Raw genomic sequence first — 16659 nt, 5'->3', positions numbered from 1 at the left:
GGGGTTCATCGATGGCAGGTTGCTGAATCAGGAACCCTGACACTTGTGAAGTACTCTGTCAGGAACATTAAGTATCCAAAAGTGATAAAGCTTCAATTTGCTAGTCCATTAGACTAATTACTGCAATAATTAAGTAACTACTTGATTAGAACTAATGGGTACCTAATTATCCAGGAGAAAAGTATCAGGTGGCAATTATCAGGTGGCAATTAATAGACTGGAGTTAATGTCTTACCACTGTCTTTGTATGAATTCATAAGCAAGGTAAAGAAAACAAACAATAACTTATTAATATTTATTGGTGCCACAGTGTTTTTCAGCTTGTTTCATTTACACAGAACCAATTAGTGAAAAGACAGTTAGTGTTGCAAAGACGTAAAGTGACTGAAGCAGGAGTTTGATTTTAAAGGAACAGGATCACATTAGCACTTATAAGCAAAGACAAATGGGTATCAGCCAGGGACTTGGTTCTGGTGCTACTAATTCATCAACAGAAGAAATCAGAATAATTGAACTCAGTATTAATAATGAAACACACAGGAAGGCAGCTTCTGTCTTAATGCGGTTCACTTTAGTTTTGGTCCCTCCCTGAGTCTTTATCAGCATTTTCTACATCGCACAGGGAACGGAGGGAGCACCTTAGTGAATGAATGGGAACTTTCCACTGGCATGGGTGGAAGACACCATCACAAAATCTTCCAGATCAGTGCTGCAAACTCTCTAAAGAAGACAGATTTTCTGGACAGCTAATGCCTTGTTGAGATGCTGCTACAAACACAGTGTCCATAATGAAGGCAAGGTGGTGGAACTGAATTCCTGCATATACACAGAGTTTACCTCTGTAAAGAAACCATAACGACATCTCCGTTCCTGGTAATTTTCCCTTAGCTTAGCACCCATTTGAAACATCACTGCTAGTTCCCACGAGTGAAGTCTAAAAATAAATCTAAGTTCCTTTAGACCCCAGATGCTTTGGGTAGGTTTTTTTGTTTGGGGTTTTTTTGGTGGGTTTTTTTTTCATGGCCATGCAAAGGGACAGCTTCTCAGATGACATAAATTGCTGTTGTTTCTTTGATGTCAATACGACTGTAGTGATTTATGCAGAATCAAACTATGTCCTAGGATCTACTTTTCCCACTCTCCTACAAATTCAACAAGCTTTAAATTTCCCAGCAGAAAAATGAAAAATCCCAGGGAATTATTTCCTATGAATCTTTATGGCCCTAATAATCATTACTCTTCTTAAATGAGCTTCAGACCAAAAACTGTTGTGCATGCAAGTTGTCTCCTTGTCTCTCTATGGGAGAGCTCATATTAGCAATAATTACTATAAGAGTTTTTACAGTGTGATATACAATGAGCTGGTGACTGCTTTTAGAGCACAGAATGAAGGGCTCCCTTATAAACTTTAATCCTTTAAAATTCAACTGTTAGCAACTGAAAGACCAAATTCTTAGATGGATTTATATCAGTGTAATGAGATGCAGCTCTGCACAGTACTTGGCTTTATGGAAGTTGAGGATCTTGCCCCTACAATAGCTATTTCGTCCCCTCCATCCTTTTCTCTATGGTATAAATAAATGAAAGGTGTCCTAATCATATTTTAGACTGTGTGCAGAGTCGCATGCTAAACCATAATGTCTGTATATTATAACATGTGGAATGATAAATGGAGATAAATCTAAAATTTATAGAACATGAACATTTGCATAAACTGCAATATCCAAACATATAGGCTGTTAAGTAACAATTGTCACAAAGGGCATAAAAAATTCAACTTTGTTTCATGAAGAGAACTCAAATTCCTAACATGATTAAGATAATATATCATTTGTTCCTATCTTATTAAAGGCGTAATTGTTGTTAGACACAGAAGTGGCATTAACTCTAATCTGGCTTTATATATGTACAAATAGGAGGGGAGGTGAATGTGAAAATTGATGCTTTTGGTGATCCATAGGCATTTTATTAATGTTTGAATAATAACTGCCTGGAGGGCCTGTTATAAATTAAAGGGACGAATTGAGATATAAATTTTTATGAGGACTAGTTATACATTTCCATTATGTGTTTAAAAATGAAGGAATTACTGTGAACACAGCAGAACTCACATTTATTTGAGGTGATTTGGATGGGAGGGAAGGTGCAGTGAAGGAAGCTGCATGCTGGCTGTAAGAAAGATGTATCTGTCCCTTTGAAAAGATATATCATATGTCATGCATGAACTCTGTTCTACAGGAGACTTCTCTCTGCAGCTGATTTCGCATGATTATTTATTTGACAACAGCAAGTGATGATATAGCAGTGAGTTTTAGGCCACTTAGAGAAGAATTCTTATTCTTAAATCATAGAGGAGTTCCCAAACCCCAACCACTGTCAAGCTAGAGTTAATCTAAGAGAGGAACCCAGTAATCTCTTTGGCATTTATTTCTCATTATTCCTCCTGTCTGGATATACACGTCTTCATTTGCTGTGCATCTATGGGGCCAACAGCATATTTCAGAGCTTCCTCCTGCCCTTTGCTGTGGCTGTTTGTGGGAGCTCAGCTCTCATCGCTGAGGGAGCACCAGCCCCGCTTTGTTATCCTCCAGCACAGATGCCCTGTGAGATCCTCAGATAGTCCCATCAATGTTCTTTTGACGTGACATAGCAGGGGATGATAACCCGGTATCTTCACTCAGGCAGGCACTTTGGCCCAAAACCACATCTGTTCATAAGGGACAGAATGCATGATCGCAGTACTTAGCCAATCAATATGTGGGGACCTGTTTTCCACACCCTGGTTTATTGCAACTGACCCCCGAGGGCAAAGCCTTTTAGATCATATTCTCCAGGTTATTTAGTGTTTAACCCCTCTTTAGAGGCTTGATTGCTCTTCATTTCAATAGGTGCCAGCAAATTCATGCCTTGGAGGTCCTGAGCTGTATTCTCTGTGCCTCAGTTCACTTTATGTAAAATAGGGAGACTCACATGAGTGGTTTGAGGAGGAATATGTTCATTGTGATGATATCCAGAGAGATGAAAATCTGCAGACATGTTACACCAATGTAGCAGCTGTGCTAGTGTGTGCCAATGGTGTTTTATTGTAAGACACACAGCACAGGGGCCTTCCATTTTGCAGTCTTTCATGTGAGTCAAGTAATCAATTTAAATTTTATAGACCTTTTTTTTGTTTCTCCCAACCCTCTCTTCATCAGACTCACAAGGACTCTTTTTGGACTAGGCCTGATTCACTGGGAAATAAGTTTTGTTGATGCTCTTGGCTTGCAGAGAGCCTGAACCATTAATGAAACTGATACAACATTGAGACCTAGCTCAACCTCATTTCCCTATTTTGAAGCATCAACCTTGACTCTGTCATTCATGGAGATCACTGTGCACACTTGGAGAAGTGAGGTTGGGAGTGTCTTTTGATCTACAAAGAGTTGTGGGTTTTTTTCCCAAGGTGGAAATGAGTTGGTCTACAAGAAAAATGACAAAATGTCCTCATGGTTTTCATTTATGGTTCCTGTTTTTAGGAGCCCTTTGAACCGGACCGGCTCCACAGGAAGCTCACTCTATGACAGTAAACCTCACCCTGTGATAGTAAGAGGAATGATCAGCTCTACTTAGTTCCTTGTTCACTGACACGGTTGGTTCAGCTTCCCATGGCCTCAGTTCTTTGCCTCCACTCTTTCAGCTGAGGAACCCAATTTGTGACACTCCTAATCTTACTCAGATCCTCAGTGTCCCTTACCTTCAAGGGTAGTACCACGATTGTGTCTATCTCTTCTCTAATGGTCCTTACATAATGCAGGTCATTTTCCATGTAGTCATATAAACAACCTAATTGCCTGGGAGCTGTTGTGAAAATATTGTCCCACAAGCACCAAAGCAGCAAAAAATATTCTCCAGTCAACAGGAGCCTTTTCTAAATGCATTGCAGTGCTGGACAAGGGACTAATTAGGCAAGAGTCATACTGTCTGTTTTCCAAAACTATGTTTTTTCTGTGTGTGTTATTGAAGGGACAGCTTCACAAGAGTTTCTTTAGGGAAGGTGCAGGGGAATTTTATAGAGAGTAAGTTCTATGACAGAATTAGCAAATGTATTAAGTACAGTGCCAATCTGGTATAGCAGAAATGACTAAATACCCATCAGGGCCTGTCACTCGTCAAGAAGTGAAATCTTAGACCCATTTAAGTCAATGACAAATGTTCACAGAATCTGGCTGCAAGTTAATAAATGTTTGGAGCCTGTATAGCTCAAACACTGATATTTGTCAGATTAATTATTTGATTGATCTTATTGTCTGTCAAATAATTTCTTTGTGGAGTTAGAATTCTTTGTGGTTTATTATCTATAATTTTGATTAAGAAAACATCATACAAGTATGGAGATACATCATTGCAAGTTTTATGTCAGGTCATAGACAGTTATTATACACAATATGAAATCATATAACTAAATATGGGATTGTAAAATGTTCAAAATAGGCCACAGCTGACGTTGCATCATCTGCCTCCTTTGGATCATTTCCTGGTTTAGGAGTGCTTTAATATTCAACCTGAACTTCCTTTTACCATATTCTTCTCATTAGGCTACATATATGTAAAATGAAAGAAAATAACTGTACATGTACACCAATTCCTTCAACTTACCCTTGCCTTTAATAAAAAACAGAGGATTTCAAGACTATATACATCAGGTGTTTTCAGCAAAGTAGCAGCAGCAAATCATAGACATTTGTCATTCCTTGGAGCTGTCTGACAGTTCTGACAATTCATTAGGCTGGGCTGAAAAGAGGTTTAGAAAGCAAAGGAAGGATCACAGGTAGTGGAGTTGCTTTTGCATGATCCAGTAATAGCTGATTTGTATCATTTTTGGTGATGGATACACTGTTCAGATTAAATTCAGCTGAATTTTCCCCCTTTATTCTTCTATTTTTTCCTTTCTCTTTTTCCTCCAACAAGGGCTTCTGGGCACATTAGTCTAGATTTAGACCTCAATTTATCCCAAGAAGTAGATGCCAAGGAAATTCTTCCTGGTAACTACTGATATTTGTGGTTTACCAGAGCTAAGGGGAAGTGAAGTGAGTTTTGCTATTCAGTTTCTACCTAGTGAGGCTTTTCTTTTTCATCGTGTTTGAGTTACATTCCTTTCTGTGGCTATACCATGACATGTACCATTCTTCAAAGTCAGAGTCATTCCCATCTGAATGTGTGCAAACCAAGCCTATGATTTGTTCAGCGATAAGTGCCTCCATTATCCCTCTCCTTGCACTTACCGATTTGCTTTTGAGACTCATACACAAGCAATTTTTTGACTTGAAGGCAAAACCTTTGCAGTAGCACTGAATCTGCAGAATAGGCCACCTGGAAAATATTTGGTCTTCTTGGAAAACATTTCCCTTTTCCAGGTTGGTGGACTGTCTCAAATCATGCACCAATGTAAAATGCCTGGGTCAGATTCTGAGTTGATGAGGAAATGCTGTCCAGCCAGAGAGCATCCCTGGGGTCAGACAGATGATGGTCTCAGGGATCAGCAATATCACAGAGCCCACTTAACCCTGCAGAGGATGAACAGCTTTCCATCTTCATTCTGTCTATTTTATAGCTGCCACAGAAGAAGCAGTCTGAGATTGATCCTGACACAGTAGTATTATATGTAGGTCCAACAAGACCAATATTTGCTCTTGATGACCATTGGAACATACTCATTTAAGGAACTCTAAAATACCCCTAAAAGAAGGCCTTGTACACAATTTTTTTGGTTTTAATTTTACACATGAGGTTTCCCAGACCCTCAAAACCATCAGTAAGTTCTAAGTAGTTCCTAATTTGTACCTTTTTTCCTTCTCGAAGGTTCAAAGTGCTGACAGCACTGCCTCACCATCCATCTCAGACACAACTCCTTCAAGCAGAGTTGCCTACCTGTCTCAACCAAAGGCTTTGCAGCTTTTACCTCCTGAATACTCAGAGAGAGATGAACCAGGCTTTTTAGCTGGACAATCCCAGAACTAACTGCAAATTATGTTGGCATTCTGCTTCTTCCAGCATGTCTTTATGGGCCTGAAGTCATCTTCTTTCTTGTGGAAATAAAGGTATTTCTGGCCTTGCGATCCTACATGCAGGACTAGGCTGTATAAAGCAATTGATGATGACACTTGTGGATGCTGGCTTATGCATCGTGTTGTCTGATGTGCCTCCGTATTTGCTTGTAGGTTGTGTGATTTTTGCAGTTGGTCGTGAGCGGCAAGCTGCACTTGCTGGTTTATTATTCTGGAGTTGTGCATGTGGGTTGAACTGTTGGCATTAATTATTTTTAATAGTGATTCAGACACTGAATTACAGGATCCTACCCATCGATATAAGAGCAAACAAAGAAACAAATGGCCTTCCTCTCCCTCCCCTGACATAAGTCATATTTTGTCTCCTACGACCTCAACCGGCCTTTAAATTTCGTATCAAACATTAGAAAGAAAGAGGTCAAAGTAAGAGCCCTGTTGAAAAAAAAACCACAGCCAACCCAGATATGAACTATGGGAACTTGTCATCTTATCATCCTAATTGAAGTCATTCTGCAATGTATGACAGTCCATCATATATTCTGCCAGTCAGTGTGTCATACATGATGTGTAACAAGAGAGCTCATAAACCCAGAGGGGAAGCCCCTTCTTTTTTATTACTTTATTTGATCATTTTCATAAAAATTCCCTTTGCTCAATACAGAGGGACGTGTTTATTAGCCCCATTAAAGCTTTGTCCATTCATTTGACACTGTGATTTACACAGCTTTACCCACAAAAGAATCCCATTATTTCCAGTCTGGAGAGGTGTCTTTTTTATTGTGTGATGAAAAATAAGTATTTAGTTCCACAGGTGAAAGCAAAGAAAGAGGAGGTTGTTGTCAGAGGCTCAGAAGTAAACAAAAGGCTGCTTTAGGTATAATTGACTCAGAGAAAGAAAACATTCCCAGTAAATATAGAAAAATAAATAAATAAAGATGCTCTTCCCAAGGAGTGGGAATTGAACTGGGCTCGGCTGAACTTTTTTTTCCCTGTGTGCCTTCATTAAAAACAGCAGAATTTGGCAAAATTTCCCTCTGTGTTCTACTCATGAATGTTTCTAGAAAATATCAGCTTTCATACGCAAATATTCTTGAAGTGAAATTGGTGGCTTCCTTTGAACACAGCTAGTGCCTCAAATCCCATCTGCTTTTCCTACAACACGCCCACTCATTATCTAGCTTATTTGGCTTTATTTTATTTTTTTTTAAAATGAACACAAATTAAGCTATTTAATCAAATATGTACATGATTACATGGCATTTTTGCATAAGAGTTATACACCCACGGAAATCATTAATCACAGATAACAACACTATGTTAAAATTAGACATTTTACTTTCTTTTTGTGTGTGTGTGCTTTTTAACATAATATCCTGCATAGCTCTAATTTCACCTCTACTCTCATTTGAATAAAGCAGGATTGTTTTACATCAAATTATTCATTTATCTCTGGCTCTGATAATTGGTATTTATGTTTAGGCTTGATCTCAGAGGAATAAAAATACAGGACTTGAAAATAAAATTGGAACGGATCAGGTCTCTTTTTTTTTTTATTTTTCCCCCTTTTGCTTGCACAGAATGTCACCATGAATGTCCATTGGCAAACTGGATAAGAAAGAGTGTCACAGTGCAGGACAACCTAGAAGATGACAGGTATTTCCAGGCATAGCAATGATGAGATCAAATTCCCCTCAACCTGCCTTGTTTGCTGATCTTTTAATCAGATTCAACTTCACTGCAGCTACAGCACAAGGTTCCCTGACAATGTATGACAGCATGTGACAGAAAAATATTTTTTTTTTTTTTGGCCATTTGATGCTATTTCAGATAAATCTGAAACCCCAGCAGCATGTGATAAATCTACCCAACTATTTTAGTGGAGGTTTGTAAATGTGCATAACTGAACTGGAGAGTCTGGGGTTTGTGTTCATATGTTTGTAGTGGAATCCAAACAGGAAAGCTGGGAAATGATCTAAACCCTTTGAGGTTAACATACCATGAAAGAGCATCAATGACCGAAGAGGACATTATTAAAAAGCAGCCAACCTAGCTCAAAAGGAACCACTGTGTGAAGCAAGAGCCCACAGAACAACACCCAGGGCTGTTTGTGATCCCACAGGGATATGTATTTCATCCCCTGTCTTCATCTCTCCATATTTCCTCTGAACTGCTTCTGAGCTGCATTCTTGAAAAAGAAAAACACCAGCAACTATTGAATGCATCTTATCAACCTTTTCCCTACAATCTGCTTCATATTCCTCTCACACCCATGTTCTCACAGTGTCTTGGGGAAATGCTTGGATCAAAGATAAGAGAGAACAAGGAAAGGAATGAAGCAAGAGACAAACAACAAAACAAAGCCACCACCTCCCAAACTTTTTGACTAAACTCCTCTGTGAATCGTGTGCATGATTATAGCAAAGTTAAAACTGCCTTCTTCTTCGCCAGTACTTAATTCCTGCTTTTAAAATCAAGCTCCCTTTGATCTTGACGATTGAAATGATCTGGAAATGAAACAGCCATTGCTTTGCAGAAAATCTGGATAGGGTCCCAGACATGGCTTTTACCTGGAAGGCTTCCAAAACAGGATGAAATCTCTCTAGTTTCAGAACAAATTGCAAGATTTTTTCTCTATGTCTAGTCCAACTGTGGAACACTAGTCCCAGTGACTGCTGGTTCCCAAAGTGCAGATGTAAAAACCTCTAAGGTGAACTGAGAGTGTTACTCCCCCACCTTCTCCCCTCTGCCTCTCCTCCAAGGGTCAAGGGCTGGGAGAATTTTATTAAAGTGAAGGTTTAAAGTTCTGGGCAAACTTAAGTTGAGGAGACAGTTGATTATAACCCAGGCTAGATCCAGTCACATGACAGTTGGAGAGGACAGAGGACCAGGAGCACCTGTAACATCTGGAGCCTGTTGCAGGCACAGAAATATCTGCCTGGCTTCGCATGACCTGGTCCCAAAGCCAAAAGCGCTGAGAAATGTGGTTAAGAAGATACTGAAGCAGGCTTTGCCCTAGCAAACAAATCCCACTGAGAAAGTAAGCACATCAATATTTCTTTGTGTTTCTTTTAGTTAATATATTTCCATATGTTGCATGAATATTTCTTTTATTGGGGCTTGTAAGTCCATCTGGTACTTGTATTGAGAGGGCTTGAGCTGTCAGCTCCCTACACTGTGCTGTTACACAGAGACCTGGACTGCCCTTACAATGATGGGCAGGTGGTTGGGTAGAGAAAACTCCTCAGCTGTCTTTTAAGTAGATGAGCTTCTCAAAACAACCAGGACAACCAGGTTACTTACTGTCAATAAGCTCCCACAGTGCCATTTTTTTATGTTACAAAATTAGTATGGGCTCTGTATCTGAATCATAGCAGTCCAAAATAAAGAAACCTCTCTCTTCACATGTGCTGGCTGGCCAGTCGCTGCACAGTGCAACAACCCTGATCCAGGAAATGTAAAGGAGAAAAGGATGCCTAGGCATCAATAGCAAGCAGAAAATGTGCTGAAATATCATAGTTTGCCAAGACAATAAGAATCACTTTCCCTTGCATGTGTTATTAAGGAACTGGGGAATAATTATCTGCTTTAATACGAGCTTTTTCCTTCTGCATGATTAACTTCACTGATATCAACAGAGAGTGTGATGACTCTGAAATGACAGCTCCTGGTAGCACGTTCTGGGATTAGCAAAAACAGGTTGTCACTTTACCCCAGTCAGGAACAGTCAGTCACTTTGTGCTGAGTGCTGGACAGAAGAGCTGGGTTCTGCAGCAGACATCTGACAGCCAAAGCATTCAGCAAGTCCAGCCTCCTGCCAGGTGGCTCTCAGGTTGGGCCTGCAGGGCTAGCTGCTTCGACAGGAGACTCAGTTTTCTGATGCAGCACTGTGTGATTTTGCCTATGCAGTTTCCAGGCTGAAAGCACTCAGTCTTCCTTGTGCGAAACTATGACCTGCATTACCCTGGAGATCTCTGAGCAGCCCCACTGCAAGACACAGGGCTGTCTCTCCCAGTTACACACTTCTTTACAGGAATGCACAATGAATTGAGCTGAGCCTAAAACATTACGTACTTTTAAATGTCTGGCTCTGATGGTAGCCCTATCTTTGACTACTCAACGTACAAAGTGACAGCACATACACCAGCCCATGGAAGGGATGGAAGGAGAGGTAGGACAAACACGCAAGAGAGTAAGTCAGAGCAATGGCATGAAACAACTAAACAATCCTTTCATTCTTACTAAAGTTGTAAAAAGTCTGTTACGGCTTCTGTGGAAATTAATCAATACATGGAAAACTGCATAGCAACTGTGGGGACAGCAGGAACCTGCTTATAAATTAAAGAAAGCTACTGAGAGTATGCAGAGCTATCTGGAGAATGCACTGGGGCAGACTAGCAGGGCTCAGTGGAGTTGGGACAGAGTCTATGGAAAGGGATCCTTCAGTAAAGTCCCTATTTTGTCAATGTCAAGATATGTAGGAGCTGTAAAACAAAGCAAACTGTGTGCATGGAAGCAAAAGAGAAATTTAGTCTGGCATCATGTTCCTTTGACAGTGTCATAATCATTTTTAAAAGATGATGAAATATCTGTATATTTTTTAAGAAAAATAGGAGGTGAAAAGACTAATTCTCAAAATCTGTGAAATATACAGTGACGAGTTATTGAGGATGGGGGGGTGGTGGTTTGTAATTCTGTAGGCATCTCAGTCCTCTGGTGAAATGATGTATGGGGCAATCGTCTGGTAGGGGCTGATGGGATGTAAATGAAACTAATTAAGGAAATGTCAAACATAATTAATAAAACAGGTTTAAGTTGCAAAAGCACTGTCAGCTGAATGAATGGGGAAGAATGCCACATTCCCATTGTTTTGGGGCTTGCTTGCTTACTTATATATTTATTTATTTATTCCTTGTTCACCCCCTTGCCTCCCACCACTTTGTCAGTTGCACCATTCAATTAGATCTCAGAAAGCTCTCGGTAGCCTCTTGCATTTCCACCTTGCCCCCCTTCTGAGCTGGGGTCCCATAGAATAGCAGGAATATAAATTTGCCCTGTCGGCTTGCAGCCTGGGAAGAAGAAGAAAAAAAAATTAATTGCTAGGTCCTCGTCTTCCCCAAGTACTACAGGACATTAACATAACCAATTTGCTTGAACTCCTCACTGGCTGCTTAATAGAGCATCTGACCAGCTGATAAGACCTGGGTGCTGCTGCCTATGATACCTTGTTATTAGCATTTTCATAATATTCAAATATTATAGCCCCATGATTCACTAGCCTCCATTCATTATTGATAAGTACAAAAAATAAATAAAAAGGGTTTATAAATAGCAAAGGGGGGTGAGCGACCTATAATTATGGCAAGCAAATTAGGGTGCATGGTAGAGTCAGTTACATTTGCCTAGGAGTAATGATGCTCAAGAACTTTTTCTCCCCAGGGACTAGAAAAATAATGGATTCCCTGGCAGCTGCAGATGGGCTAGGAAAGGCTGTCACCCAGGACACTGTTTATATAAGTTAGGCCGAGCATATGGCTCTGTGTCCTGCCTGTAGCCACCTCCAGATATTGCAGTTTCAATGAAAAGAAATAAATACATAAATAAAAATAGTCCCTCGCTGGAAGGTGGTGGTGAAGCGATATGAGGAGGAGAAAGGTGGAGGGGAGAAAAAAGCAAACAATCAAAGTGAGTCTGCTCAGAAGTCTCTGTCGAGAGCAATCCCAGCAGCTCAGGGATCAAGTAGGGGTGATATCCTTAAAACCAGAGTCTGTTTAGCTGCATCACTGAAGAGAGAAAGATGAAATGTGATTTCTGCTAAAGCAAAACCTTTTCCATGTTGCAGTCCAAGACAGTCTCACTTATACACCAAAGCTTTGACCCTGAGATGATAAAAATCATGGTTCCAGTTGAAAGTAGGAGCTACTAGAAATAACCACTGGATACTTTATAATTTAGTCCCTGTGGTTTTATTTCCATTAATCCAATCAAAGGCCTTTTTTCTTTACTAATGAAACTGGAATGAAACACAAAAGGGAGGCTGACCTGTTAGCAGGTGACTGTTTCTTATAAGTTATTCATTAAAAACACCCTAACGCTCTGGTGCTGAAGGAGGCTGTACCTACTTCTGTATAAATTAAACATAAGTGAGTTTGTTGCAAGAAAAAAAAAAAAGTTATTTCTTCTAACTCCAAATCATTGAACAGCATTCATGTAGAGGAAACTGAACCCTTGCAGAAATTTGCAGAGGACTGGGGACTAACCCTTACATACCACCTGTCCCCATGATTTTCAATTCCAAGTAGCTCTAAATGTCCAGTTCTACTGTGGGCATGAATATTAGCAATACTTTGCAGACAATGTACTTTAGATAAGATAGGAATGGGCCTTAGTTTGGCATTTCTTGCTGATGTTAGAGTAGATTCAGAAATAGAAGAAATTGGCAGAAAAAATGCAGTTTGGATGTCTTATCCCTTTATTTTTTTCTTTATTCGATTTAATTAAATTGTTATTGAAACTGCTTTTGGCATTATATTGTTGATTTGCATCATTCAATCCTTCTATTGGGAACTTTGAAGAATGTGCCACTGGCATGTCTTGAAAAACCACTATCTGAAAACACCAACCTGCCTGCAAACTTCACCGTTTGTTTTTCAGTTTTTCCAATGTTATTTTCAGATTCTCCCAGCGTCTCTGTGGTCCGGCATTATTAGCAAGTATCCACTCAGGACTGCATTCTTCTCTGAATATACAATTCTTGAGAACCTTCCTGTATCTTATCAAAAAATGAAGAGAGGATATTTATCAGAACAATCTTCCAATTAGCCACCCTCAACAGCCTGTGCTTGGAGTCTTGTCCATTTTGATATATGCAACAAAAAGTCCAAACCAAAACTTATTCATCCTTATGCTCTGAACTCTGGCAAGGTTTACAAAGTAGATGCAAGCTTGGCCATGAACCCTACTTCTGCAGCTAGCTTTCTCCCCAGAAGATCCCCAGCCCTGCGGAAGCTCAGGCCTGGGTCTGAGCTGTCCAGCTTCAACACATGCATCCATCTTACAGAAGGATCCTTAGTCATCCTGTAGGCTCTGGTCTGCCTTAAACCTCATGTTAACATCATCAGGGAGAAATACAAATTTAAACTGACACAGACTTGCTTGTCTCTTCCTTTGTGTTTAAACACAGATGGTTACTTTTGTTGTGCCACCACATTTCAGCCAATGCAAGCAGCAAAGTACTTAACTGGAATATATATCTCTTCTCCAAACATTCACAGTTTTTTTATAGGTGAAGTACCATTCTTAAGAATACATACAGTGTTTTCATGCATCTTGATCTAATCCATTAGTCCTTATAATTTATTGTTAACTGCTTAGATGTAGGAGCCATGACATCTTTGAGTAAAGCATTCAAGCAGGCATCTGCTTTGTATAAATTATAGGAACCTTGGTCACACAAGTTTTCAGAGAGAAACAAAGGTCTTTTACCAACATCTGTAGCTTTTGGAATAGTGATTTTTTTTTTTTCACTCTAAGAGGCTTTGGATCTTGGAAACAGTAACAGAGCAAATCTATGAGCTACCTGCAGACTTGTTATTTACATTTGTATTTGGTATTGTGCTAATGGCTCCAAGGCAGGAGGAACATGATTGACATGGGGGTTAGGAGCTGGAAAACACTTTGTTAGTTTCAAATCAGCTCCTTGGAGGCTAAACCCTGATTAACTATAACTGGAGTGGATTGTCTTAATCTGACTGCTGTAGTATTTTATGTCTAGTCATTTAGGCTTATTTCTGTAAATACTTAGATAAGCTTGGATCAATTATTTCAATGTTTCCCTTTGTCTCCTACCATCAGAAATGGTATGATGTCATGATATAAGTAGGCAGAACAGCAGGCTCAGGGAAATGATACCTTGTGCACACAGAGCAAGGAAGATGTGCGTTAACATGAGAGAAAGACATCGCCTTGGAAGATGGCTTCTTATATGCAAAGAAGGACTTTTCACATTCTTGCTCAGTGCGTCTCAAAAAGAAAACCTTACAACCAGGAAGGGTTGCAAAAATCAGTGTTATTCTGAATATTAGACTATTCCAAAGGCCTTTCTCTGCTCTTTTGATCATCCCTGCTGGCTTTTGACTGGCTATGAGACATGCGAAAGGACAGCAGGAATTTTGCTGGTGATACGGAGTTGACCAAAGGTCTGATGTGCATATGCTCTTCTTGCCTTCTCACTTGTGCTGCTTAGATTAATTTGGCTCACTCATGAAGCTTTATGCATTGCACATTTCCTGACTAAAACCAAAGAAGTCTGACAGAGCAAACTAATTGAAACACAGTATTCTGCATCTCACTTTGGCACCACCGTTCCATGCTGAAGCCACACGGTTCAAAGTTAATAGAGTGCTGTGTCAGGGATGCCACTCACCGAGGTGAAATGCAACGCAATGGTGGACAAGCCTGTTGAGTGGTTTTCCTCTTCAAAAGTAGCTTGGAGACATGACTCCCCTCTCTTTAGTACCTCCAGATGCACAAAGGCATAGCTGTGAGGGTGATGGGATCATATCAAATCTACCCGAGTGCAGAGCTTTGGTTTAATTTTTTTTTTTATATCAATGGCTGGTCTCAGCTCTAATTAACCTACTCCCCTATCAGTCCATTCCCTCCCCACATGCCGTCTTTTCCCCTTCCTCTCTGTGATCTCCATTTCATTGCAGAGATGGCCTGGCAAAGAGACATTATTCTATTTAGAAGCTGAACACCTCACTAGGGGTGACAGGCCTGTTTTTAGGTCATTTATCTAATTGCTCTTTGCAGATAAGAATTAATTAGCCCGATTATTTTTCTTAGGTTTTGGATGGGTTCCCCACCTGGAGAGAAGAAATTCCTCTATGTCAGTGATTAATTGCTGAGCCAGAAGCTTTCTGCCTTGCATTTGTAATAAATGTCGACTGGTTCTTTAGGTCGCATTAGGAACCAGGCAGATTGTGGTTAAAATGCACATGATAATAAAGCATTTGTACAAACAAGATCACTGCCATTAGATTTTGATTAAATATTTTAATTTATCTGGAGGTTGAGGGACTGCGGGAATCAAAAGGTTTAAGGTCTCCTATTCCCAGCACTTTCCAATGAGAGACGCCCTATAGCCCTTTGATCTAAAACAGATGAACCTCATGGCAGTGCTTCAGTTGAGGATTTGGCACAGCTGGTTTGTCTCATACTGGTCTGAGTGCTCAGAGGGTCGTGTGTGCAGCCAGCTCAACTTGGTTGGATAACATTTTGTGAACTACAGTGGAGCAGGAGTTTGGTCGAGCTGAGGGAGGAAAGGTTAAGATTTGTGTGTGAAATTATAGCAGGTTTATATCCAGCTCAGATTAATGTGGTATAAGTTTTCTTTTCTTTTCTTTTCTTTTCTTTTCTTTTCTTTTCTTTTCTTTTCTTTTCTTTTCTTTTCTTTTCTTTTCTTTTCTTTTCTCTTCTCTTCTCTTCTCTTCTCTTCTCTTCTCTTCTCTTCTCTTCTCTTCTCTTCTCTTCTCTTCTCTTCTCTTCTCTTCTCTTCTCTTCTCTTCTCCTCTCTTTCTCTCTTTTCTCTTTTTTCTCTTTTTTCTCTTTTTTCTCCTTTTTCTCTTTTCTCTCTTTTCTCTCTTTTCTCCTTTTTCTCTTTTTTTCTCTTTCTCTTTTTTCTCCCCTTCCCTTCCCTTCCCTTCCCTTCCCTTCCCTTCCCTTCCCTTCCCTTCCCTTCCCTTCCCTTCCCTTCCCTTCCCTTCCCTTCCCTTCCCTTCCCTTCCCTTCCCTTCCCTTCCCTTCCCTTCCCTTCCCTTCCCTTCCCTTCCCTTCCCTTCCCTTCCCTTCCCTTCCCTTCCCTTCCCTTCCCTTCCCTTCCCTTCCCTTCCCTTCCCTTCCCTTCCCTTCCCTTCCCTTCCCTTCCCTAATGATTTTGAGAATTCAGCCCAAAGAAAATGGTGTTTTTCTGCAGGACCTACCAAGGAAAAGCACATTGGCCTCGATTCACAAGCTGATCAGCCTAGGACAGGTCTCCCTTCCAGGATTATACAGCAAGTCAGATAGTATGATCTCTTGTGCTCTTAAAACCTGATTTCTGCCCTAGAAAGTTCATGGAAGAAAATTGGAGTCTTGCCATTTATTTTGTTGTGCTTGTGAAGTGTTTGAAGCCCCTGATGTCCCAATAGGAGAAATTAATTGCTGGTGTTAGAGCGGTTTCTCTAACACAGCTGATCACAAAAGGCATCGAGCTGCCTGCTTTACAGTGATCACTACCACCTCAGAGAGACGAGGGCTGAAAAGGCAGAGGAATGAGATACTGTGTCATCCCTTGGTCTGACTCCCTCTGTCTCACAGCTGAGAGATGTTAGGAGGGCAGTATCGGGGCACCTGGCACTGAATGCCTTTGCTGTGTCTGTTCTCTAGAAAAAAATAAATCTTCTTCATCCTGAAACACTTACACAACTTTTAAATGGGAGAGAAGTAAATTAGGGTCCCTGTGCGGACTTTCACTGTTAGTGGGCAGAGTTATTTTACTGGGGGGTTTGTTTGTCTTTTAATGGAAAGGCAGAAAAAAATGAGAAAAACTGAAAACATGGCAATTTTTCTCCTG

Source organism: Strix aluco, chromosome 12 (assembly GCF_031877795.1).
Source record: "Strix aluco isolate bStrAlu1 chromosome 12, bStrAlu1.hap1, whole genome shotgun sequence".
NCBI lineage: Eukaryota > Metazoa > Chordata > Aves > Strigiformes > Strigidae > Strix > Strix aluco.
The sequence above is the reverse complement of the archived record's forward strand: the minus strand, read 5'-3'. Positions refer to the sequence as shown.